This window comes from Sarcophilus harrisii, chromosome 1 (assembly GCF_902635505.1).
Source record: "Sarcophilus harrisii chromosome 1, mSarHar1.11, whole genome shotgun sequence".
NCBI lineage: Eukaryota > Metazoa > Chordata > Mammalia > Dasyuromorphia > Dasyuridae > Sarcophilus > Sarcophilus harrisii.
The window spans coordinates 456,518,764-456,544,954 of NC_045426.1; positions in this window are offsets into that span (position 1 = coordinate 456,518,764).

Sequence of the window (26,191 nt, forward strand, 5' to 3'; positions counted from 1 at the left end):
ATAATAAAACAAAATCAAAAGAATGAAGAAAAAGAAGAGAATAAAACATTTCATCATAAAAAGAATTGATCCAGAGAACAGATCAAAGAGAAATAATATTGGAATAGTTGGACCACCTGAAAGTTACCAAAAAAAAACAAACAAACTATCTTGATATAATCTTACATGAAATTATCAAGGAAAATTGACTTGAAGTTCTAGATCAAGAAGGCAAAGCAGAAATAGAAAAAATCTTCTACTTACCACTTTTAAGAGATCCCAGGATCACTTTAGCACAGGAATATTGTAGCCAAATTTCAAAGCCCCTAAGTTAAGGAGAAAATGCTGGAAGCTGCAAGAAAATATATTAAATATCATGGAGCTACAATAAGGATTACACAAGACTCGGCAGCTAATATGTTGAAAAGCTATAGGTCTTAGAATATTATACCAAAAGATCTGGGATTATGACCAAGGATAGTTTAGGCAACAGTTAAGTATATTCCCAAATTATAATAATAATAATAAAATACACTTAATGAACTAAAAGACTTCCAGTTATTTATGACAAATACAGCAGAACTTATGGGAGAATTCAATATATGGCATCTAAGATAAAGGTCAATTATAAGAGATGCAGAAGTCAAATGGTTTACTTCTTGTATATGAAAATAGTACTCTTATGCCTTTCATCATTATTTGGATAGTTTTTTGGGAGTGGAGATTAGACTGAGTGCTGCATGGTGAGATGATTCTAAAAAAACAAAAACTATGTAGGGAAAGATAAAAAGAAATAAATATACAAATGAAGCATAAAAGGAAAAACGTGATACAGAAGAAGCTAACGGGGGAGAGTGGGTAATGATAGAAGCTTATTCTTATTGGTAATATATTAAAGAGGAAATAACATACATATCTTGAAATTAAATTGAAAAGTCTTCTAAATACAGAAAGAAATAAGGGGACCAAGGGAGAGTGTGGAGGATAATTAAAGGGAGAGATTCCTGAAGGTGTAGATAGATTATAAAATGGAAGGAGGACAGGGTAATATGTAAAAGTAAAGCAGAAGAGTAAGGAGGGATAGGAATAGGCTGAGAAAGATAGCGAGGAAAAAATAGTAAGCAGGAAAATATACAACAAATAATTATAGCTTAGAATGTGAATGGAATGATTTACCCATAAAATGGAAACTGATAGCAAAATAAAAACTTGAATTCAGCAATATATTGCTTTCAGGAAATACTTTTAAAATGAGAAATACACACAAAAATAAAATAAAAGGAGTAAAATTGATCATGTAAAAAAAAGCAACAATAATAATCATGATCTCAAGCTTGAAGGTAAAAAAAGAGGAAAATACTAAAACAATGGTATACCTACCAAAAACAGAGGCAGGAACTATATGAACATAAACATAAAATATTTTTGATACAAATAAAGACATATCTAAAATAATTGAAGTGATATCCATTGTTCATAGGTAGGTAAAACTAATATACTTAAAAAGTGACATTTTACTTAATTCATTTATTCAATCTTACCCCAATTAAATTATTTTAAAAAATTCACTGAATTAGAAAAAATATAATAAAGTTCATATGGAAGAGCAAAACAGTGAGGGACTTCAAAAAAACCAGAGGAAAAAGATGTAAAAAGAGAAGATTTAGCAGTATCAGATCTTAAACTATATTATAAGGTGAAAACATTGTTGAAATATAAAATGGATTATTTTGATTATTTTAAACTAAAATTTCTTTGATAATTAAAACCTATGAATCCAAGAAATGCAGAAAATTGGGGGAAGGAGGGAGTTTTCAGAGTTAATCTCTCAGATAGGATGGGATTGTGTTGGAATATTTCTGTGGTATAGGAAATTGTGAATTGGATTATTTAGAAAAATATGGGAAAACTTGAGGGAAGATGCTCTCCACCTTCAGAGAAACAGATGACAAATAGAAATAAACATACTATGGCCTTACATATATGTATATGAGTATGTGTGTAATCTTATAGATATCTATAGGTATATACATTCATGCTTAACCTTATCCTTCTTTGGAGTAGGAATAGTAGTATGGGCATGAGGAGGAAAGGGAAAGTAAAGTAAAAAGGGTACAAGAGAGAACAAAAGAAAACCTACAAAGAGTCAAAGAAAAAGCGAGCAACTCTGAAAACAATATGTAGTATGTAATATATTTATTTTCTTGAAATGGAAATTTATTATTTTTTACTGAATCTTCTCATATTCTGCTGTGTACATGGCAATTTTTTTCTCATTTTGTATCTGAAGTTTAAAATAAATAAAATTTATCAAAAAAGTGGAGAATTTAAGTTCACAAAGTTTTTACTTTTTTCTGCTCAGAGTAGGGTAGGCTGATTAGCATTTTTGACTCAGGCTGAGAAATGTAGAGAAATACAAGTAAGATTCCTTTCAATTCTGTCATTTTTCCTTGCCTGTACCATTTCTTGTAGTAGCCTAAGTTGCAATGGGTTTCTTACAGTGACTGGGAATAAAGAAGGTACAGATAGCATAGGACTTAGTTTCCTCTCCTACTAAGCTCTTCTTTCTAAAATGGACCTCAATGGGCCTTCATCCTTTGGTGCATTTCTTTCCTATGGTGGCTATAATCCTGATTTTCTTATTTCCTAGCAACAGTTAACCTTCTTCAGCAGAGAAATTCTGTTCTAATTCCCTGCCTGGCTTCTTACCCATTCTACATGCTTCATGCATAATAAATACTAGTTGGTTGTCTTTCCATTTTTGGATTTTGAGATTTTATGTAGGAGATGGTCCTTTGATATTTTTTTAATTTTTAAAAAATTATTTTATTTTTTAAAAATGTTATTAAAGCTTTTTATTTACAAAATATATGCATGGGTAATTTTTCATCATTGATTCTTGCAAAACTTTCTGTTCCAAATTTTTCCCACCTTCTCCCCACTCCCTCCCCTAGATGGCAGGTAGTCCAATACATGTCAAATATGTTAAAAACATATGTTAAATCCAATATATGAATATATATTTATATATTTATCTTGCTGCACAAGAAAAATCGGATCTAGAAAAAAAAAAACCTGAGAAGGAAAACAAAATGCAAATTAACATCAACAGAAAGTATGAAAATGCTATATTGTGGTCCACACTCAGTTCCCTCAGGCCTCTCTCTGGATGTACATGGCTTTCTTCATCACTGAACAATTGGAGCTGATTTGAATCGAGATGGTCCTTTGGAACATTTTTTTTAATAAAATCAATTGATCATTTAATATTGTGATACAATTTTCTCATCTTTTCATGTGTGCACTCTTCATCACAACCAGATAGAAATGGTCTTTTTCCCATTACATTGAATTCCCAATCCCTATATTTTTGCCCACCTGCATTTTGGATTTCCTTCACAGGCTAATTGTACAATATTTCAGAGTCCGATTCTTTTTGTACAGCAAAATAACAGTTTGGTCATGTATACTTATTGTGTATCTAATTTATATTTTATTATATTTAACATCTACTGATCATCCTGTCATCTGGGGAAGGGGGTGGGGGGAAGGAGGGGAAAAATTGGAACAAGAGGTTTGGCAATTATCAATGCTGTAAAGTTACCCATACATATAACCTGTAAATAAAAGGCTACTAAATAAAAAAAAAGAAAAAAAAAAAGAAATGGTCCTTTTCTTTCTGGTGTATTCCCCACTGAATTAGGAGAAATTTTGGTTGCTTCATAAATGCCTGTTTACTTGTTTTATTTAATGCTTGTGAAATGCCATCTTTTACAACTGAATAGAATTCATTCAATCAGGAATGAATATAAAAATCTTTCCCCAAGAAAAGCAGAAATTCTCTTTTATGCTTTATCTAGGTCCCAAACATTAGAACTTATACATGCATTTATTTCTCTTGCTCAGTTTGAATAGTTGTAGAGTTGTGATGACAATGATATATTATTTCCAGGAAGAAAACAGCAAATTTTTATGTGAATGAATCAATTTCAGAGCAGATTCTTCATTTACTGTGATGTAATTTTGATTATGACTGCTCTTTAAAGAGGTAACCCCACAAATCCTCAAGAAAAAATTACTCATATTCACACATTCCAGATTTATTTCTTTGATAGCATAACATTTTTAAATTTTATAAAAATTTGGGACAAATTTGAGTCAGACAGAATTTTTAAAATATGTAGTTCTTTAATAATAGCTAGCATTTATATGCTGCTATATTTTTATGAAGTACATTGCAAATACTATATCGTTTGAACCTCACAGTTAATCTGGGAGCTAGGAGTATTATTATGCTCATTTTATTTATGAAGAAACTGAAGTACACATACAGAGAAGATAAGTGACTTGCCCAGGTACTCAAGACGTTTCAACTCCAAATCCAGTGGACTAACAATGTGATATCTACCCCCACAATGACTGTTGTTCTTTGTATTCCCAGTGCCCAGGGTCATGTATTCCAGAGTGTTATCTCTAGATGCCCATTTGGAGTGATCTAAAGCCACACAAAAAGTTCTACATATCACCTAACCATCCTCATGATCCTGGTTAGCTTGATTTTCTGGGCTTACATTTTTCCAGGGTCACTATTTTAAATTCTTGAACTATTAAAAAGATTTGTTAAAGTCACCATAAAGTTTATTACACTACAGAAAAGCACTGTCCTAAGATTAGTATCTGGATATCTTTTATCTAACTGCAAAGGTGACAGATGCAAGAAAACACAGCTTCAGCTATGATGACAGATATATTTTCAGTACCACTTTTAGGATCAAGGGTGAGTTAAGATCAATAAAACAAATGAATAATAGTATAAAATTGTCTACCTGCATGAATAAAACATACAATAAATAATCTGCTTTTGGTCTTTAAAGAGTTTTAATTTCTGTTTTTGTACTATTTGAAATTTTCATTTTAGTAAGAATTATGCCTACACACTAATAATCACAGAAACCCAAGTACCATTATCTGTTAGTAATCTAAGTCATTACTCTGATGCATTTCAATTATACATGCTGAAGAATACTTTATATGAAAGGAAGATCCCTAGAAAACGTTAAAAATGGCTTATAGTTATGTATCACTTCACAGTTTACAAAACATTTCATGATGAGTGTACCAAATGGCATGGATTAGAGTTTCAGTGGATGAAAGTAGCAGAGTTGGAGGTAGGATAAACCAGGATATGAATTTTGAGTCTGATACATAATAACTTTATCATAGGTCTAACATACATAATACTTTATCATAGGTGTAACTATGATCTTTATGCTTTTGACTCTCACATTTATATTATTGTTATGATTTAGTTGTGTTTGACTCTTAGCATCTCAAAGCACCTATTCTATCTATGGGAATTTCTTGGCAAAAATACTGGAGTGTTTTGTCATTTCCTTCTCCACTGAATTAAAAATGTCTGAGACCAGATTTGAATTTAGGATTTCCTGACTCTGGGCCCTGAATTTTAATCCATTGAGCTACATCTATATACTAAAATCTTTTCTTTCCCCTTAGCTTCACTCCTACATAACCTACAATGATTGTCTATTGGAGCTATCAAACTGGATTTTTCAGAGCCATCTTAAATGCAACATGTCTAAAACTGAACTCAATATCTTGACTTCCTGTGTTCTTTGTCTATTCTCCTCTCAAAATTTATTATTTATGCTGAAGGCATCATCATTCCTTCAGACTTTTTTCTATTCGTCAGATTGATATTATCTACAGTTCTTTACTCTCCTCCATTCCACATATCCTAATTTTTTTGCTTTTACTTCTGCATTCTCCCTTGTCTTCAGTACCTGGAACATAGTAGGTACTTAATAAATGTGAGTTGATTGACTTCTCCCCTCACTTTTAACCTCTTTTCTCTACTTATACTCCTACTATATTTCAACTGCCACTATAGTTCAAGTCATTATTACCTCCAAAATTTTTGCCACTGTCTCATAATTGGAGTGTCTGCCTCAAGTTTCAGCCTGCTCTAGCCCATCTTTTAAAACTACCACTAAAGTGATTTTTCTTAATGCAATCCTTCTATGTTACTTTTTTATTCAATAAATTTTAGTTTAGGCTTCCTATTGTCCCTAAAATCAAATATAAATGTCTCTGTTTAGTTTTTTAAACCCTATACAATATAGTCCCAACCCATCTTTCTAGTGTCATTGTATATCATTCCCCTTCTTGTCTTTGATGATCCAGCCAAAATGATCACTTCTCTGTTTCTTTTATATAATACTCTACTTGCTGTCCCCATGTCCTTACACTAGATGTGTTCTCTACTCCAGAATGCACTCACTCGTCACTTCAGTTTCATAGAAGCAAATATTTCATGATATAATTAAAAACTTTTTATACTAGGGTTTTCCCATCCCCTTGAATTGTAAGAGCTTTCTCTCAAACTACCTTCTGTTGAACTATTTTGAATTTATTTTGGTTATATTTATCCTGTGCATATTTATATATTTCCCTCTGGTCTCTTCCATTAAAATGTGAGTTCCTTTCAAATAGGTATGGTTTCATCTATTGTATTTGCATTTATTGCCAAGCACAATATCTGACACATAAGAGGTCTTTAATAATATTTGTTGATTGAGTGATGAATTGACATTAGGTAAGTCTTTTAACCACCAGTTTCATAAACTGTGATTGTCTACCCCACATGGGATCTCATATCTGAATGCAGCAGCTGTGAAATTATGATTTTTTTCAATAGATGTTTGATTTGTATGCATTTTATATGCCTATATTCAGGGGATCTATGAAAATTTATAGAAAAGGGGGTTGCAAGTGGAACAAGTTTAAAAAGCCTTGTTTTAAAATATGTACACTTCAGTTTCTTTACTTGGAAATCCTAGAAGTTTAATAGATTCTTTATCTGCAAAATGAAGGAATTGGCTTAGGAGATTTTTCCTAGCCCTATATGATTTTTTGATAGAAGGCCAGCTTGGAAAATCAGAGTTCAAGTTTTGACAGTCTGTAGATATAGAGAAGCTGCTGAGATTTGTATCAGTGACCTTAGGAGTTTCCTACCTTGGGTTCTTCAATCTCCCATAAAGTCATCAAGTCAGGTCTAGAAAAAAAAATAGTAAAACCATTCAAAATGAAATAATTTAAATATAATTCATTTTCATTCATCAAAACAGTGGTATCAAATAGAAATGAGGCCACTAATCTGTATATAAGAATCTCTGCCTTGACTTTAAAATGAAATGTTATATTCTGAAAGACTTATGATGAAAAATACTATCCATATCAAAAGAAAGTATTACCCAGAAGGCAATGAAGAAGCATATAGTAGCTGAGAGTAGGGAGTAATATGTAACAAATAAGTTATGATAAAGGAAAAGCAAAGAATGACATTAAAGAAATGTTTGAGTGAAAAAAAAAGATAGGTAAATCTGGAGTCAAGAATAAGGGAAAATTGACATACAATCTATGTGCTCTGATTGTACCCTTAGTCATGAAGAAATGGAGATCCCCAGCTCATTGTATAGCTCCAATTGTGGAAAATTTATGGGCAGTTGTAGAGAAGAGTCATACAAGATTGTCAGGCCCATAAGGAAAGCTACACATTAATGAGAGAATGTATTCTTTTGAAAGCATTTTAGTATCCAATAGCTGCATAAAAGCCATGATGTATGCTCTGTGTTATCTTTGAATCTTTCCCATTGTCTACAATAGTACGTTTGCATGCAGTAGATGTTTGAATCTTGCCTCTAATACTTATTAGTTATGGGACTCTGGTGGGCTATTTAACTTCTGTAAGCCTTAACTTCCTTATTTGTTAAATGGAAATAATAAAATCTTTAGCATTTACCACCAGGGCTATTGTGAGGATTAAATGCGATGTTTGTCAAGTGCTTAAAAAATTTCAAAATACTAAATGTACACCAGCTATTATTAATTGATTTTTTTAATGAATTGTGTAAATCATGCTATGAGAAAAACTTAATACAGGCCAAAGGACTGGTAAGGTTAGAGAAAGAAAGATGATTTCTCTCCTGCCATGATCTTTGTTGATGTCTCATCTCTCTGGTTTTTATGTTCGATTTTATTTTTCTGGCATGTAAAACACTGTACATGTTTGATGAATGCTAAGTAATGAAATTATAAGTGGGTAGCAATTATTTTCTTGTGGATATATAAAAGTATATTTATTCTCCTCCTGTTAGAAACAGTTGTATATTGCTTTTTTAAAAATGTGTATTCTTTAGCAATTGGTGAACTCTCCCTGGATACTAACCTTGGGTATTTTTATTTTGTCCTAATATTAACTCTTGTAACTTGCAAAAAAAAAGTAGAACTCTTTCATAAGAAGTATAGAGGTAATCAGTATTTTTAATTTATTTTTATAAAAAAAATCTATCTTTTTATATAACAATCACTTCTAAATGTATCCTTCTATAACTAAACCAATTTGAGCAATTTGTGACAAAAGAAGAGAGAGAGAGAGAGAGAGAGAGAGAGAGAGAGAGAGAGAAAGAGAGAGAGAGAGAGAGAGAGAGAGAAGAAGAAGGAGGAGGAGGAAGAACAGGAGAAGGAGGAGAAGGAGGAGGAAGAGGAGGAGAAGAACTAGGAGGAGGAGGGTGGGGGAGATGGGGAGAAAGACAGAAAGAGGGAGAAGAAAAAAGAGAAAAGGTAGTTTAGCAAAAACAATCCAACAGATGAATTGAATTTGATAATATATATAATATTACACACACACTGAATTTTGATCATGTACACAATATTCCAGCTCTCCTGAAATGGGAGAGAAATAGTTTCTCAACTGTTTCCGGGGCCCAAGATTGGTCATTAAAATTATGGAACATTCATTTTCTTTTTTTTTTCTTTCCATTTACATAATTGTAGTGATTGAGTATATTGTTTTATTGCTTCTATTTACTTTACTCTGTATCAGATTATCCAAGTTTTCCCACAGATTTATGAAATCTTTATATGTTCATTGTTTCTTATGGTACAATAATAATCTTCAACATACAGATGCTATAATTTGCTTCACCATTGCCCAATTGATGGGCATATACTTAATCTCCAGTTCTTTGCTACCACAAAAAGTGCTTGTGTGAATATTTTGCTTTATACAGGATTCCTACTTTTCTTAAGGCTCAAATCCCAAGCTGCTTCCTTCCATATTGGTTTTTTTTACCAATTCATGCCTTTACTAAAAAACATATAAATGACAAATTCATTATTAATAATAAATTATGATTAATTACTTTTCTGTATGGATTTGGATTTAAAAAAACATAGCTGGAAGAGTGAACTTATGTTTGTCATGTCTGAATGCTATCATGGCCATCTCTGGATAAATATGGTTAAAAACATGAGCCTTTATTTCAGGGAGAATCTTGGAGAGATTAACAATACTACACAATTTTTAAATGGCAGAGCTATTCATCTATCATAAAAGGCCACAATAAGATGATTCAATTAACAGTTAGTTGTTTTCTATATCTTCTCTTCTGACCTCCTTGATTGAATTCTCACTCCTGTTTCCAGTGGAATAAAGTCTCAAGAAATAAAACATCAGTCTTCTGATCCCAAGACTAAAGGACTTTCATTTGATCTTCCCAGCAACTCACCAAAAGAAAGGATCATCATGTCCATTTTATAGATGATTAAAGTGAATCTCAGAAAGGTCAAAGTAACATATTCAATACTATATAGTTATTAGGTGGCAAAGAAAGTTCTTCTGATTTTTAATGAAAGCAGGGTTGGAAATAATCTTTGGAATTTAACTCTTTATAGAAACAATGTTAATGACAGTTTGGTCTTTTATTTTAAGCTTGTTGAGACACAGATCCAGAACCTATCTCTTCCTTAATCCTCATACTAATCCTATTCACCATCCTGTGCTGGCCCTTATCTAGATAAGAAAGAAGAGAAGCCAGGAAAAGAATAAAACAGGACATAAAGACATTATTGCAAGATGTTTATGTGTGTATTTGTGTGTGTATGTATGTATGTATGTGTGTGTGTAACATAAAGAGAAAGACAGAGAAAAAGAGATAGAGATAGACAGAGAAACAGAGAGACAGACACAGTGAGAGACAAGTAGAGGAAGACAAAAAGAGACAGAAAGACAGATAGAGACAGAAACAGAGAAGGAGATGCAGACACGGAGAGGCAGAGACAGATAGAAATGGAGAGAGATAGAGAGACAGACTCAGAGAAAGAGAGACAGATAGAGACAAACAGAAACAGAGAGAGACAGAGACAAAGAAAGAGATACAGAGAGAGGCAGACACAGTGAGAGACACAGATAGAGGGAGACAAAGAGAAAGACAGAAGTAACAGAGACAGAGAAGGACAGACACAGAGAGGAGACAGAGAAAGAAAGATAAAAAGAGAGATAGAGAGACAATGAAAGAGAGGTAGAGATAGAGAGAAATACAGAGAGGGAGAAAATGATTGAATCCAAAACAAAAGCATTTTTTGGTATATTCTTTTTTATATAATCTGTAAGTATTTCATATGGCAACAGCATATTTATATAGTACTTTGAAGTTTACAAACTTCTTGCCTCACATTAATTCTGTGAAGCAGGTAAAACAACTATTATTATCTTCCCCATTTTGTATGTGAGACAACCAGGGTTCAGAGTTAAATAGCTTGCTTGACATCCCATAGCTAATACATGGTAAGAGCACTGTTAGGTATCCTAACTCTAGAAACCCAGAACTTTCACATGATTTAAAAAAATAACCCTAACAACACTCAGTGAAGTTGGCATATTCATTCTCATTTCACAAATGACAAGGAACTTGATTCAGGTCCTAGAACCAATTTCTTCTGCCTAGTCTATTGTTCTTTCTAGTACACATCTCTGGATCTCTTCTGTCCCCCAATAGTATGGATAACTGAGAGCAGATTACATTCCTTTATGCCTAGAAAAATGTACCACCACATATAATAATATTACATTTTCAAATAATGCTTTGTTCATCTTATTATTCTATATTATCTCTTAAAACCAGGGACTAAATTCTGTTTCGTTCAGTTGTTGCTATTTAAAAGTCCTATGCTAGTTGGTCACCTGTCATTGTATATGGCTGACATATTAGCCCATCTCTCCTCTTCTTTCCCATTTCCCTTCCTCCACCAAATAAGTTTTATAATAGAAACACTAACTCAACCTTAACAAACATGAAACTGTCAAGTGATATGATAAGACCATCGGGTGATGTTTTATGATAATGGATTCTCTTTGGGTTTTATTTCCAAGATCATGAGATGGTGTCTCACCCTATAAAGGGCAGGCAAAATGTGGGAGCCATAGAAAAAGTAAATTCATGGGATAGCAAGACATGTCTCTATTACTTCCTAGCATCTACATGGATCTCATCTTGCAAAGGCCTTATTTCTATTTCATAAATCCAATATTTTTTACCTGTAGAAAAGTTTGCTAGTACTATAAAGAAAAGTGAGGGGGAAGAAACCAAACACTGAATAAATTAAGCATTTTAGAAACAATTGATTTTTCTATTCCCTTAGATAATGAAGAAAATAAAAATATTATTTTATAGATTATAGTATCTAATACTTTGTAAAACATGAACCTAGGAGACTTCAAATGTACAATGCATAATAAATCATATTACTGAATTCAAATTGTGACTATTGATGCATGCATCATTGTGGAAAAAGATTTAATGGTAGGAATGGTAGGAGAGATGTTTGGCAAAGTCCCATAAAATGATATTTAGAAAGAATCTTAATAGTTATCTAGTCCAATGCATTTCTGAATAAGTATGCCCTCTATAACAAACTTAACAAGTGTGATCCATTCTTGCTTAATGATCTCCAGGAAAGGGAGCCCATTAACCCCTACAGCAGCTATTATACTTGTTTACAACTGAAATGATCAATCAGCTTTTCCTATCATCAAGCCAAATTCTTGGCATCATTGCATACTCTACTTAATCCTTTTAGTTTTCCCTTCTCGTTTTCTATGTGAAAAACTCATCCTCATTCTCTCTTCTCCAGTGTAAACATTCCATTTTCAATGTGTGATTTTTTACCATCCATATTGCTCTTTTTTGAACTCTCTACCAGTGTTTTTTCTAAGAAATGTCACCAAGAACTGAGCATGATATTTTTCTGTTATGTTCTGAATAAGGCCTTATATTGTAGTGCTGTCACCTTATTCCTGAGAACTATGACTGTCTTAATGCAATCCAAAATGTTATTAATAATAATAATAATAAATTAACATGTATATGGCAGCAAGGTGGTGCAGAACACAGGACCTAGAGTCAGGAAGACCTCAGTTCAAATACAGTCTCAGACACTTAGAGAAATGTCATGCAGGGCAAGTCACTTTACTCTATTTGTCTCAGTTTTGTCATTTGTAAAATGAAATGGAGAACAAGATGGTAAACCACTCTAGTACCTTTGCCAAGAAAACCGCAGACGGAATCATAAAGAATCGGACATGACTGAAATAAGTAAACAACAAAAACAACAAAACATTTATATAGGGTCAACTATGTGTCAGGTATTGGACTAAACACTTTTTAAAATATTATCTCATTTGATCCTCACAAGTATTGTAGGAGGTAGGTAATGTTATTATCCCTATTTTACAGGGGAGAAAACTGAGGTACATAGAGATTGGGTCACATAGCTAGCAAGTGCCTGAAACTGAATTCAAAAAGGTTTTTCTGATTTCAGCACTAGCACTCTACCCATTGCACAACCTTTCTGTTCTTGACTTCCATTTCATACTATTAACATATCAACCTTGCAGTCTTCTAAGCTCCTCAGATGTTTTTCAGACCTCCTACTATATAATCAAATTTCCTAATTTTGCTTTATGAAATTGGTTATTTGAGTCAAATTTTAACTTTACATTTTTCCTTACTAAATTTATCTTTTTAGATTTGTCCCAGTGCTCTAGTCTGTCAAATTCTTTTTGGATCCCATTGGTTATCCTTTCCAGTTGTGTATTATTTGAAAACTTGATCAGCATGTCATCTTTGCTTTTAATGCAAATCTTTGATCAAAATTTTAGACAGTATAGAGACAAATACAGATCCTGGGAACATTCCATTGAAGACTTCCTACCAGGTACATTGTAGTTAAATAGTTTTCTTAGGGTCACACATCTAGTCCATATCAGTCAGGGGATTCAAAAGTTTATTTCATATTATTCTCCTTCACATACTCTAGAGTAAAATAAATTTGTCTTTTTTCACCCAGTTCCTGACACATGACATCATACTTTAAGCCTTTGTGAAGGCTTTCATTCCTTCTTTTTCAATACTTAAAAGCTCTATCATCTTTCAAAAGTACACACAAACAGCATTCCCTATATGTATCCTTGCTTGATCCCACCAATTTTCTTTAGACTTATCATGTATTTCCCTTGTATGATGTTTTTATGTGTATATATATTTTTTCTCCTAATAAAATGTGAGCTCTTTGAGGGCAAGGACTATTTGATTTCTGCTTATGTATCCCAATCTCCTAGTATAGTGCTAGGTACATGGAATATGGTTAATCCATGTTTGTTGACTGATTAATTGATGATTGCAAGTTTCGTTCTCTACCCCTTACACCAAGCCTACTCCTTGACCTTTTAGTATAAACTGTAGTTTACAATTTTCTCTGGGAAGTAGTTGAGAGGATGTTCTAACTCTCAAATTATATATATTTCCCCAAAGTTATTGGGCATCCCCTATCCCCCACAATGTCAAAGGATTGAATCACATGGTCCAAACACCAAACTTCTAATGGTTGTTTGTGCACCATTAATGTTGAATTAGTGGAGCTCTTAATCTGAACAGTTCCTTGGTACCACACACATACAACCCACTTTATGGTTAAGATTGCCAGGCAAGTAATTACTAGAATGGAGTGCTAAGCAAGCAGTCCCTGTGTCAAAGAATCTGACCTTGGGAAGATAATGAGACAAGGAGAATTCAGAACAGATGAAAGCCAAGAGCACCTACTTTATCTACTGACAGCCAGAGAACACCTTCATGCTCAATCAGTTTCTGCTAATGAGACAAGATGGGGCAAGATGGTAAAACAGCAGTAACAGGCAAACTTTTTTTTTCAGCTTAATGATCTATAACTTAGTTAGATAAAATTGTCTTTTGGACCAGGCAGCAACATGAATCTGGAAAAGGGGGGGGAGAGAGAGAGAGAGAGAGAGAGAGAGAGAGAGAGAGAGAGAAGGAAGAATGTTTGATTCATTTAAGGTTTGTTTACTTTGTAAAAGCAATGGATGGTGCTGAGGAGTATTACAAAGAGCCCCTGTTTGTTTTTTTTTTAATGGATGCCATTTTCTGATGATGATGACTAAGCAGACAGCTTTTAAATCTAACTATTCCACAGCCAGACAATTGATTAAATCATTCTCCTTTACAAATCTTGTCACTTACTGGTTTAAAGTCCAACAAGATTTTTAATATGCACCTGACACTTTTAATTAATCAGAGCTTTATTCTTTCTCTTCTGTGGTGCAAATTATTACATGCCTCCTGGAGATGATGCAATTTCCGAAAAAATTTGAGTGGCTATAAACCCCAGAGTGTTTTTGATGCCTTTTGGTTTTGCTTTTCTTTTTTTTTTTTTCTTTTTGTAGCAAAGTTGGGGGAACAGCTTCTGGTGGCAACTACTTTGAGGTCATTTTTTGAGAAAAAGTATGGGGGGAGGGTTCTTGTCTTATAATGCTTTTCCTGTCGTGCCAGTTTATCAACTGAAACTTTTGGAAGAAATAAATAGTGCCAGGAGGGATGTGATATCAGTTCGATCAGAATGTTTCTCTTGAGTTGTATCTTGGATTAAAAGGCAAGAGACAATAAAGAGAACTTGTCTAAAAGGTTAAGGCTCTGATTCTGAGTCTGGGCAGGGTTATTCAGGGTCATAGAGTGAGAGCTAGAAGGGATCAAGGATTTTAATTTCCTTATCATACAGTTGAGGACACTGAGGCTCAGGAAGTTTAAGTCACTTGCTCAAGGTCACAAAGGTAGTTAAAATCTGAAAAGAATTTGAAGTCAAATCCCCTGACCCAATGGTCAGGGTTTTTTCTATTATAACAAGCCACTTTCTTATTTAATAGTCGTTTAATTTTGGGCAAAGAACTGAAATTCTTGAACTAGTCTCTTCACATGCAAAATAAGATGGGGTTTGTTCCACCATAAAATTTAATTTAATTAAGGAAATATTAAGTATTTACTTTGTGCCAAGCATTTTGGGAAGCCCTGTATTATATGAAAGCAAAAAATGAGAAGTGTTTTATCTCTATGATCTCTTCCAACTCTATAATTTATATTGTTACTTTTGTTACTACCCAAATATATGTAGTAAAAGGATTGAAACCACTGTCCTTTCTTAACTATTTGTTGTCTAGTGTATTTTGTATCATTTCCTTCTGTGTCTAGTGTCATTTCCTTCTCCAGCTCATTTTACAGACGAGAAAACTGAGGCAAATAGAGTTAAATGACTTTCCCAGGGTCATACAGCTTGTAAGGGTCTGAGGCCAGATTTGAATTTAGGATAGTGAGATTCCTGATTCCAAGTCAAGAACTCTATCCTCTAAATCCCAGTTCTGTGCTCTTTCCCCACACCTCATATTACCCAAACCATATAATTAGTAGATAATGTTACAGGGCTGATGGGAAGTTTCAGGCTTTCCTTTCAGTAGCCTGAGGAAATTAATTCTTCCTAAGCATTTGATACAAAAACACTGGATTATAGTGGTTAAAGCAGGTTTTACATATCAGGAAACCTTTCCAGAGAGATGAAGTGATTTGCTTAGATACATGCAAAGTAAGGTCTTGCAGTCACATCATTTGACTAAATTCAGCACACTTTCCGCTGAACCAAGGTGTACCAGACAATTTGCTCTCCTCATCTTGTGCAAAGACTGAGGCCTGCTATCTATTCAATGGTCCCTGTGCACTAATAAAAGCATACTGTCTAAAGAAATTCTATCATAATAAGATACTTGAAATAGGCTTTTTTATTTTTTAGTTTATTTCTTAATTATTCACTGAATTAATTCATAGGCTGCGTATCAGAAACGTGGAATCATCGCATCTGGGCATTTAGTAAGTAAATGTTCATTGAATTAATTAATTAATTAACATAATTACCCTTCCAAACTCCTTTGCAATATTCTTTCTTTTCCTGTTACTTAGATTGTTAGCACTTAAAACCAGTACTTGGCACTTTGGGGTCTTAAACAATGCTTGCTTCTTGATTGTGTCTAGCCATATGGAAATATGACAAACATTTTGAAGAATAAAATAGCATGTGTAGAAAAAACTAGTATTGTTTATTTACAGAGTCAATGGGCTCTGCATTAGGAGAGTAAGCCAGGAAAGGAACAAACCCTTTTCTGCTTCTTTAGCTTGTGAAGCAAGTGTAGACACTATGAAATCCATATTAAAGAGCATCAATTTCAGACGTAGAGGAAACTGATTCCAAATATTTTTCACAGGCTGAAGGGATGATTTTTGAATTATAGTTTCTCAATAGTTTGCCAATGAATTATGATCAAAGACTATCTTATCCTTCCCCTGTTGTTAATTAAATGGAGATAGACATCACAATGTCTAAAAAAATTTTGGGGGAATTCCAAGGTTGAAAATGTTTCCCTTGGTGGTCCCCATCTGCATGTATCTGAGTATCATCTTTTGACAGCACCAGCCTCTTAGCTTTCCCCATATCTCATTCCTCCTTATGACATGTCAGGGCATTTTTGTGGCCTTTCTTTGATTTTCCTTTTTATTCCCAAATAGTTTAATTTTGGTATAATGCCACTTCAAATGATCTCAAAATTCAAAGTCCACACCCTTCAATTTAGATATTTGCCAATGAGGCAAAGTGATTTGCCAAAGATCATATAGCCAACTGATGGCGATGCTGACACTTGAAGGCAGATTTCCTTAGTTCCTTTTTCAGGGATCTTTCTATTATACCACACTTGTTTCTTGATTTAATTTGTTTTGCATGGTTAAATTAGAGTTAATATGGCTAAAGTATAGATTATTGGGCTTAGAATCAGGAAGACCTGTATCAAATTTCTGCCTTTGACATTTATGAGTTCTATTAATCTGAGGGAAGCCATTTCACTTCCTTGTTCTTTAGTCAATTCTCTAGGACTTATCTACTAAGAGAGGTTGTGGTTCACCTTAGTGGAAGGAGTTCCTAAACTGGGAATACCCAGTGCTGAGGATATCAAACAATCAAAAAACTTCCATTAAGTACTTATTATGTACTAAGCATTGGGCTAGGTAGTGGGGACACAAATACCAATAATGAACAACTCCTACTCAGGAACTTGAATTCTAATGGGGGAAACAAATGCATATGTAAGTATACATATACGGAAAAGTTTAAGGAAAGGGCCTAGATCAGGGTTTTTTCTGGTATAAGGTACTCCCAGATGAAGAAAATTTCCCTTATGGATACAGGTTAATATTGTCTATTGGTGAACTGGACAGAGCACTGAAAGCTTAAGTGATTTGCTCAGGATCATAAACTTAGTTGAGAGAAATTATTCTTTTACTATTGCATATTAATAATCAATTGTTAGATTGGGATCCCAGTTTTTCTCCTCTATTTCTTTTCTAAAGTCCAGCTAATGTGGAAGGTCAGTAAGGATATGGCTAATTGAGATTGCCCCTAACACTCCAGACTCCACCCAACCAGGATCCTTACTTCTGTTCAGAGTATAAACACTCTGGGGGAGTTTTTACATAGAGGAAATAAATCCTTGACCTTGTACTCCTTCATTAGAATTGAGGGTGTCCCAGCTCATGGAGGAGAAAACCAACCAGAGTGATCTGGATGGATTTAGATTCTCCTGTCAGAAGCTGAAGACTTCTAATTCAGTTCCTCATTTAATGTCCACCACCCAAGATATATTTTCAATTGCCAAAGGAATCCTCTTTCAAGTATTATTTAAATCTTTCAGGCTCTTCTTGTCTTTTATCTTTAGTTGCTGAGAGAAACCACTGACCATAAATTTATTAATTATTAGCTATCTAATTAATTTAGTTAGCTATCCTAATTTTCCTGATTCTGAAGCTGGATCTGAATCTACCTTGCCAGGGTGCTTCCTAGAATAAATATAAAGAGAACAAATACAAAATACTTAAATATAAAGTAGTTTGGAATAATTGCACTTGCAGTTGGAGGGAATCAACAAAGGCTTGATTTAAGACAGTACTAGAGGTTCATCCTGAAGAGAGGATTTTATGAGATGAAAGTGAAAAGGAAGTGTATTTCAAGCCAAGGGAAATGCAAGTACAAAGGCACAGAGATGGAAACTGGAGGAATATGTTCATTAGTCAACAAGTATTTATTAAATGCTCTATGGTAAGTCTTGAATTTTCTCAAGTATACTGACCATCAACAATCATTTCTTCTAGAACCTTTTCTGGTTTTTGAAAGAATGTATGATGTACCTAACTCCAGTGAGGTCAGTGTTAAAAAGAAAAAGTTAGAATTTATGCCAAAATATTCTTAGCATCTTTTGTGGTAACAAAAAAACAAAAGAAAAGAAAAAAACCAATCACTTTTTTCACCCTAAAATTTTAGGAAGCAAAATGGGTGTCTGTTAATTAGAGGAATGATTGAACAAATTATAATGTATGACTATAAGAGAATATTATTGCACTGTAAGAAAACTGTATATGGGAATTTAAAAATATAATGATTTTGTGAACTAATAAAGATTGAGCAAAATAACAAGAAACTGAACAATGCACAAAATAGCTATTTTAATGGACACAACAATAACATTAAGCCAAGATATTAAGTAATTGTAACAGTCTATTTTGAAGAAGAGATGAGAAAATATCCTTCTCCCCTACATTGTTTAGATGGAGAACTACCACTATATAATGTTGTATATGCTGTTAAATACAGTTATTGTGTCAGTTGATTTTGTTTAACTGTGTTTTTTTTTTTTAATAAGATTGTGGCAAGGTTATATGCAGATAGGACTAAGATGAAAAACAAACGGTATTTATAGAACTTATATTTTAAACATTCAAAATGTTCACAGTGAGGAAATTTATTTCCTTTACCAAAGAATTGATTTTTTTTATGATTTAAATTTTGAGAAATGTTCATCCCAACTTTCTGTGATCCATCATTTTCTTTTCTCTTTTCATTAGACCAGAAAAGCATTTATTTTTGTTGAGTTTTTTTCAGTCATGTCTGCCTCTTTATGAGTCTATGTAGGGTTTAGTGATTTCCTTCTCCAGCTTATTCAACAGATGTAGAAACTGAAATAAATAGGGTTGAGCTGTGAAGACCGTGTATTTTAAAATCAGCTGGAGTCAGGAATTCAGGTTAGGGGAAAATCGTCAATCTTTATTCTCAGTGAAGAAAGATCAGAGGTGGAAGAGAATGGGCAATAACAATGTGTGCAGCTGAGTCAAGAAGCTAGCTAGACCAGAAGCCACACCACCAGCATCTATGAGCATAGAACCCAGGCCCAATCTCTCCCAGCCTCTCTTCCTGTCTCTCTGCCTCCACCCACCAAAATCGTCATTTCCTATACAACACATCAGGACTTGCACAGAGAGTGGGCGGGGGCCATTCTTTATCCAAGCATGTATATTATAGAGTACAGTCCAATTACTATTTAGCCTCATGTGCTTGGGACCTTAGTGCATCAACTCAAGCCTCAGCCCATTACATTGAGTGACTTGCCCAATGTGTCTGAGGCTGGATTTGAAGTTAGGTTTTCCTAATTCCAGGCCCAATATTCTATCCCTTGCCCCATCTAGTTGTCCAAAAGATTTATTAAGTACTTACTGCATATCAGGTACTGACAAATGCCAAAAATACAAACTCAAACAAAAAGACAGTCCCTCACCTCAAGGGGCATACATTCTAATAAGAGAAAACCATCAAAGGAAGCTAAAGAGCAAAGAAAGGACAACAGGGAAGTGGGGATATCTGCAATGAGGGCAACGTTGAGAAGTAGTTAGGGAGTCCTAAGGCAGACCAGTTTTCAAATGAGCATGACTGACTTTTGCTCAAATGGGACTCCTGGAACTCTAATAAAATGAGGGGGTCTGAGCAATGGGGGCCTTGCAAGGCTAAGCAGGCAGTCAGGGTGGAGGTTGAGAAATTTGGAGAGTTACAAACTGGATCAGATTTGGGGACCAAGATTGATTCCATTTTTTGGTATGATTCTTTTACTTCCTTTGGTCTATAGTATAGCATCCTTTAAAATAAATACATGACAAGCTATTTTCCATTTTCAGTTCACTCATGGCTTTCTTCTTAGTCACATTCAGGACTTTGGTTTATTTCTTTCTTCTACATTTGACAGTAGTCACTCGGTGGAAAGGCAATGCCCGTTTTTCTCTGTGTGCCCTGGGAATATAATCATCTGAATACTGTACACATCTTGTAGGTATAGTCTAACCTGATAGATTTGGGTCTCCCTTACACAGAACCATTCCAGAACTCAGAGGGTTCTTGGACTAGCTGGAGAAATGGGAAGACTAAACAGAATTACGGCAAGACTCAGCTAAAACAACAACCTAAAGATTATAGAACCATCTAAAATCTGGAGTTGGAAGGGACCTTAGAGATTATTTAATTTAATTCCTTCATTTTATAGATGAGAAAGCTAAGCCCTAGATCATATCATTAACTTTATTTTATTTGTTTTACCCTAAATCCCTCTCATCTATAACAATGATTACTTGTTTCTAGGATGCCTCTAGTGTTTAGGTCATTTGGTAACAATGAGATTAAAGACACAGCTTGGATCCATTTAACATTTCATTCTTTTCCTTAGCAAATTGCCTGTGTTCTCTCTCAGGATGATGTTTCATTCATCTCCCTGAACCTCTTTTTACAATGGGGAAAAGGTATTATATACATATTTTGTTTTTTTCTTAGGAAATCATGGCCAGATATAATTGATCTGCCCCTATTGCTGGTGATCATGACTTATCAAGGAGCTATGGCATATTCCATAGTATTGTCCATAATACCAATATCTTATTTCAAGGGGATTGGGGCTAATGTGAATGAGTTCACCTGAAGGATCAGTGAGAAGGTTACGTTGTTTAGAAAGGACTACTTAGTGCCAATGATAGTCATCATCAAAGTCACTCACACTAATGTAGCTCTTTAAGTCTGGAATATATGACATGAATGATTTGCCTCAAATTGCCATTTACTAAAGAACCAAATATAAGCCTTTAATGTTAAAATTTGGTTGCTCAGAATGAATTATACAGGAAATATAAGAGGGAAGGTTGGTGTCCTTGGTAGGCCCTAATTATATCATCCTCTAGAAATAATTAACAGACAACATATACATCCTGAAAACAAATAGGGTCACATTAAGAGTTAGATTTGAAGAACCTCATTAGGAGAAGATCTTTTTTAAAAAGTAGAGGTTTGTAGCATATTCTAAAAATTAGCAAATTTTCATAGGGAAGAATGGGTAGTTTAAGAGTTAAGGAAAAGTATTCATTAGAGAGACATTTTCTGTATTTTGGGATCAGAATTTGTATTTATATAATTCAGATAACTAAAGTCTACCTTCTTTTCTCCCCCTTTACATGCAAAGATAAATTTCAACATTCAATCTGGCAAAACTTTGTTTTCCAAATTTTTCTCCCTCTCCTTCTCCTTTTCTCCTCCTTTAAATATCAAGTAATCCAATATAATTAAACATGCAATTCTTCTAAACATATTTCCACATTTACCATGCTGCACACACACACACACAAAAAAAAAACAGATCAAAAGGGAAAAAAAAGAGAGATAAAAACAAGCAAGCAAACAACAACAAAAAAGGTGAAAAATACTATGCTATGCTCCACATTCAGTCCCTATAGTCTTTTCTCTGGATGTAGATTGCTCTTTCCTTCACAAGTCTATTGGAATTGGCTTGAATAATCTCAATGTTGAAAAAAACCAAATCCATCACAATTGATCACCACATACATTTGTTATTTCTGCATACAATGTTCTCTTGTTTCTATTAACTTCACTTAGCATCAGTTCCAAGACTAGTATCCAGTTTCCAGGACTTTCCTAAAGTCTACTTTTTTTTTGGTAACAGGAAATAATAGCTACATGAAATCTGTAAGATGGAATGTTACTGACTCAAAATTAATGTAGTGAAAATCATCTGGTATCCTACCTCCCAAGTTGATTTAGTTCCAGAAAAGATCCATATAAGCTCTGTATAGATTTAAGCAATAGCATAGTACAATGTCATCTATGGAAACTTAAAAAATATTTCATGTTTTTCTTTAAGCAGTCAAAAGGTATCTAGAGTATTGTTACATCAGGTTGGAGTGTTGCTCAGTTTTGCTGCTATGCAATCTCAAATGTTGATGTTCATTGACATTTCCTTCAAATAACTATGTGAATTGTAATTAAAGCTGTAGTATAAGGTTCATTTGTGGACTAAAGAAAGACCTACAGATAAGTAAAATGGAATTATTATTCTGTAAAGAATTATGAACAGGATGATTTTAGAAAAGCCTGGGAAGATTTACATGAACTGATGCTGTGTAAAGTAAGCACAACCAGGAAAAACAGTGTACAAAGCAACAATAAGATTATGTGATGATCAACTATGATAGACTTGGCTCTTCTCAGCACTTCGGTGATCCATGTCAATCCCATAAACTTTGGATGGAAAACGACATCTGTATCCAGAAAGAGAACTATGGAGGCTGAAGGCAGACAAAATCATACTATTTTCACTTTTTTTTTCTTTCTGGCTTTTTTTCTCATGGTTTTCCCCTTTTGTTCTGATTTTTCTCTTCTGATAGGACTCGTGGAAATATCTAAAAAATGAATGTATACACGTAATCTAAAAATGCTAAAAAGAAGAGAAGAAAAAAAAAAAGAATAGGCCCAGGCACCAATGACTTTTTAATTATTATTAAAATGCTGGCATTATTAATAAAATGGCTAATTACCCAGAGATTGCTTTTTGGACTTTTTGAACATCACTGCTACTTGATAAATCAATAAATCAAAAGACTGAAAAAATAGAGAATTAATGTCTATTTTCTTCTGTCTCTGATTCAAACTCTTCCATTTAGCATTTAAAGCCTTTCCAAACATGATCACAACCTCTATCTCCAAACTCATTTATATGTTGCTCCCCTTCACATAATGGCTTTCTTACTCTTCCTACTATATAACTCTCTATCTCCCAACTCCAACCACAAGCTTTCCTCTATATCTGGGATGTATACTTCCCTTTCACCTCTATCCCTTAGAATCAGTAGCTCCCTTTAAAACTCAACTCATGTCACCTTCAACATGAGCTTTTCTGCTCCTCCCAGATGCTCATTCTCTCAACTATCTTGTGTTTTTGTATCTGTTATATATATATATTCACACACACATATATATAATTTTATATGTGTGTATTATAGATACACACACATATAATTATATATATGTGTGTATTATATATATATAGTATTTGTTTATGTATGCACAAGTTGTCTCCCACAATAAAATATAAATTCTTTTTGGTTAAGAAGTTTTTTTCTTTTGATGTTTTTGTTTCCCTGATTCCCAGCACAGTTCTGCTATATAGAAATTCAATTACTACTTTGTGTATTGATTGTTGATTCTGTTTAACCACACAGCACACTAACGATATATGCTTCAGACCTTTATTACTTCTTTCCTAGACTATCTCAATGGACTTATAAATCGTATCCCTGCCTCAACCATGGTTCTGATTGTTAGATTTTTTTACCCTTTCATATTATGGACCTCAGTTTCCTTAGCAATAAAATGAGGGAGCTTAGCTTAGTCTCAGGGATCTCTGAAGGCTCTTACAACTTTGAGATTTTATTTCAGAGGATCATGTAGATAGGTTGTTTCTAAAAATAAATTCTGAATTTCTTCTTCTGTCAGAAAAACCAGATTATGAATCTTAATGCATTCTCCTTTTTTTTTTTTTTTTAGCTTCATGTCACTTGTGAAGGAAAAATATTTACCACATTATCAAATATTAATCCCAGAGTGGACTCCAAGTAGTCCAAACCTCTGCAACAAAATTATGCTTCTTGAAGATAATTTAACAGTAATATATATTAAGACATGCAATTGTCTTAAGGAAATTTAAAGTCAACTTTTAACTAAGGTGGAGGGAAGTGGTGGCACTGGAACATGGTAGATTTACTGTTCTGATTAGTTTTTGCTTTGGGTATTATTAAAAATGAATTTTCATTCCTTGCATATATAACCACTGATGATAGGGAAAAGAAGGTGACCTAGAAATATACTGAGCAGCAGGTAAAACCAGCATGGCATTAAGAAGTGGTGACCATATAAACCTTGACTTTTGGATCTTCATTTCAGTAGAAGATTTGAGAGACACTTGCATTGGAACTCTTTGCTTTTAATAGCTCTTTCTTTGTAACTGAATCTTCTTGGAGTTTTTGGGCTTGATGGATGACCAGGGTGACATACAACATCTGCCCCTGTTGGCATGTTATGTTATCGTGCAGAGAGGCAGTGTTGCTCAGTGGACTGCATGAAACAGGAAAAGTAAGGGAATCTACATTATCACTTCAGCTCTGCTCTTCAAACTTGCTGGATGACCTTGGAGAAGACATTTAACTGATCTGTAGCTGCTCTTCCCATCCATAAGCATGGAGGAAATAAATACTTTCTACCTACCTGTGAAGCTAATCAATCATTGTTAACAGTCGGTAGCCAGTATAATGGTACAAGAGCAATGCTAAAGGACAGCAGCTTGCAAATGCACTCATAAGATATGCTTACCCAATAAGTTGGTTGGATACAATTCCATTCAAATTCACAGGGGGAGAAATGCAATGATAAACACATTTTCAGTAGAGCACCTTAGTAAAATTAAGGTGAATCCTTTATAATTCGTCCAGATGATGTGAATGCATTGCCAACTTGATAATGGGAACAATAATGATGAGAATAAATAACAACTTACATTTATATAGTGCTTTGAGGTTTATAAAGTACTTTGCACACATTATCTTCTTTGAATCAACTTAAAAACCTTTTGCTACATTAAATTGTGTTATCATTTCTCAACTTATCACTTCATCTATATTAGACAGCTTCTTGCCATCTCTTCTGTCTACCTATTTTTCAATAATGAACTCTTCATTGAAGTGATTCCCAACTATTCCAGTCCATACAGAGCTCTAGACCTCAAACAAAGCCCTTTAGAATTTCTTTGTGTCTTGTCTATTTTAATTAGGTAATTCTAATTTCTAAATTCTAATTTTCTCTACAGTTCACCTTGCATAAAGCCTCTGTTCCAGTCAGGGAGTCCTCATTATTCCTCACATATGCTATGCAAATTCCTATCTACATATTTTTATTCATGTCTCTCTTAAAAACTTTAGAATTGATTGTATGTATGATATGGAAGACACTAGCATAGGACCACCCAGGATGAGATGCCTTCATTAGAGAAGGTTCTGTGTGCTATGAGCAAAGCAGAATTAGAGAAGCCACCCCAAATGTTAACAGATATTTTTGTGTCTGACTTGTGGTGGAGCATTCTGAGCTTGTATTGGTCTGATGAACCAGTGACAGACATACTCGACTCTGATATAGTGATGTCATTTTGATCTTCTTCAAGTATGAAGGACAATAACCAACCAACTAACCAACCTACAACCTGGAAATTGCACCATCTGACTATAGTTCAGTCTATTTTTGCCTGTCCAAAGCATTCATCCTTCAAAGCTCAGTTCACATCCTATTCATTCAACATTGTCTTTGTTAATTACTCTGACTTGCACTGATCTATTAGTTCTTTGCATTCTCATCCCTTTCTATATCTTTACTACACTTGGACCTTTTCACTTAGAACTTAAGGGTACACTCCTTTTTTAATCCATCTCTATTTCTTTCAAACCTGCTAGTCTAATACCTCCAATTATGCAAGGGCCATAAGTATGAAGAAAAGAGCTGCATCTTCAGTAAGGTGCAATTAATCAGTTATTAAGTATCTGTTGTGTCCAGTGCCATGCTTGGAATCAGGAATTCAAATCCAGCCTCAGACATTTACTAGTTGTATGACCCTAGGCAAGTCACTTAACCCTGTTTGCCTCAGTTCCTTATCTGTAAAATGAGCTGGAGAAGGGAATGGCAAGCTATTCTAGTATCTTTGCCAAGAAAACCTCAAATGGGGTCATGAAAAGTCAGATAAAACTGAAATGACTCACCCAACATGTTC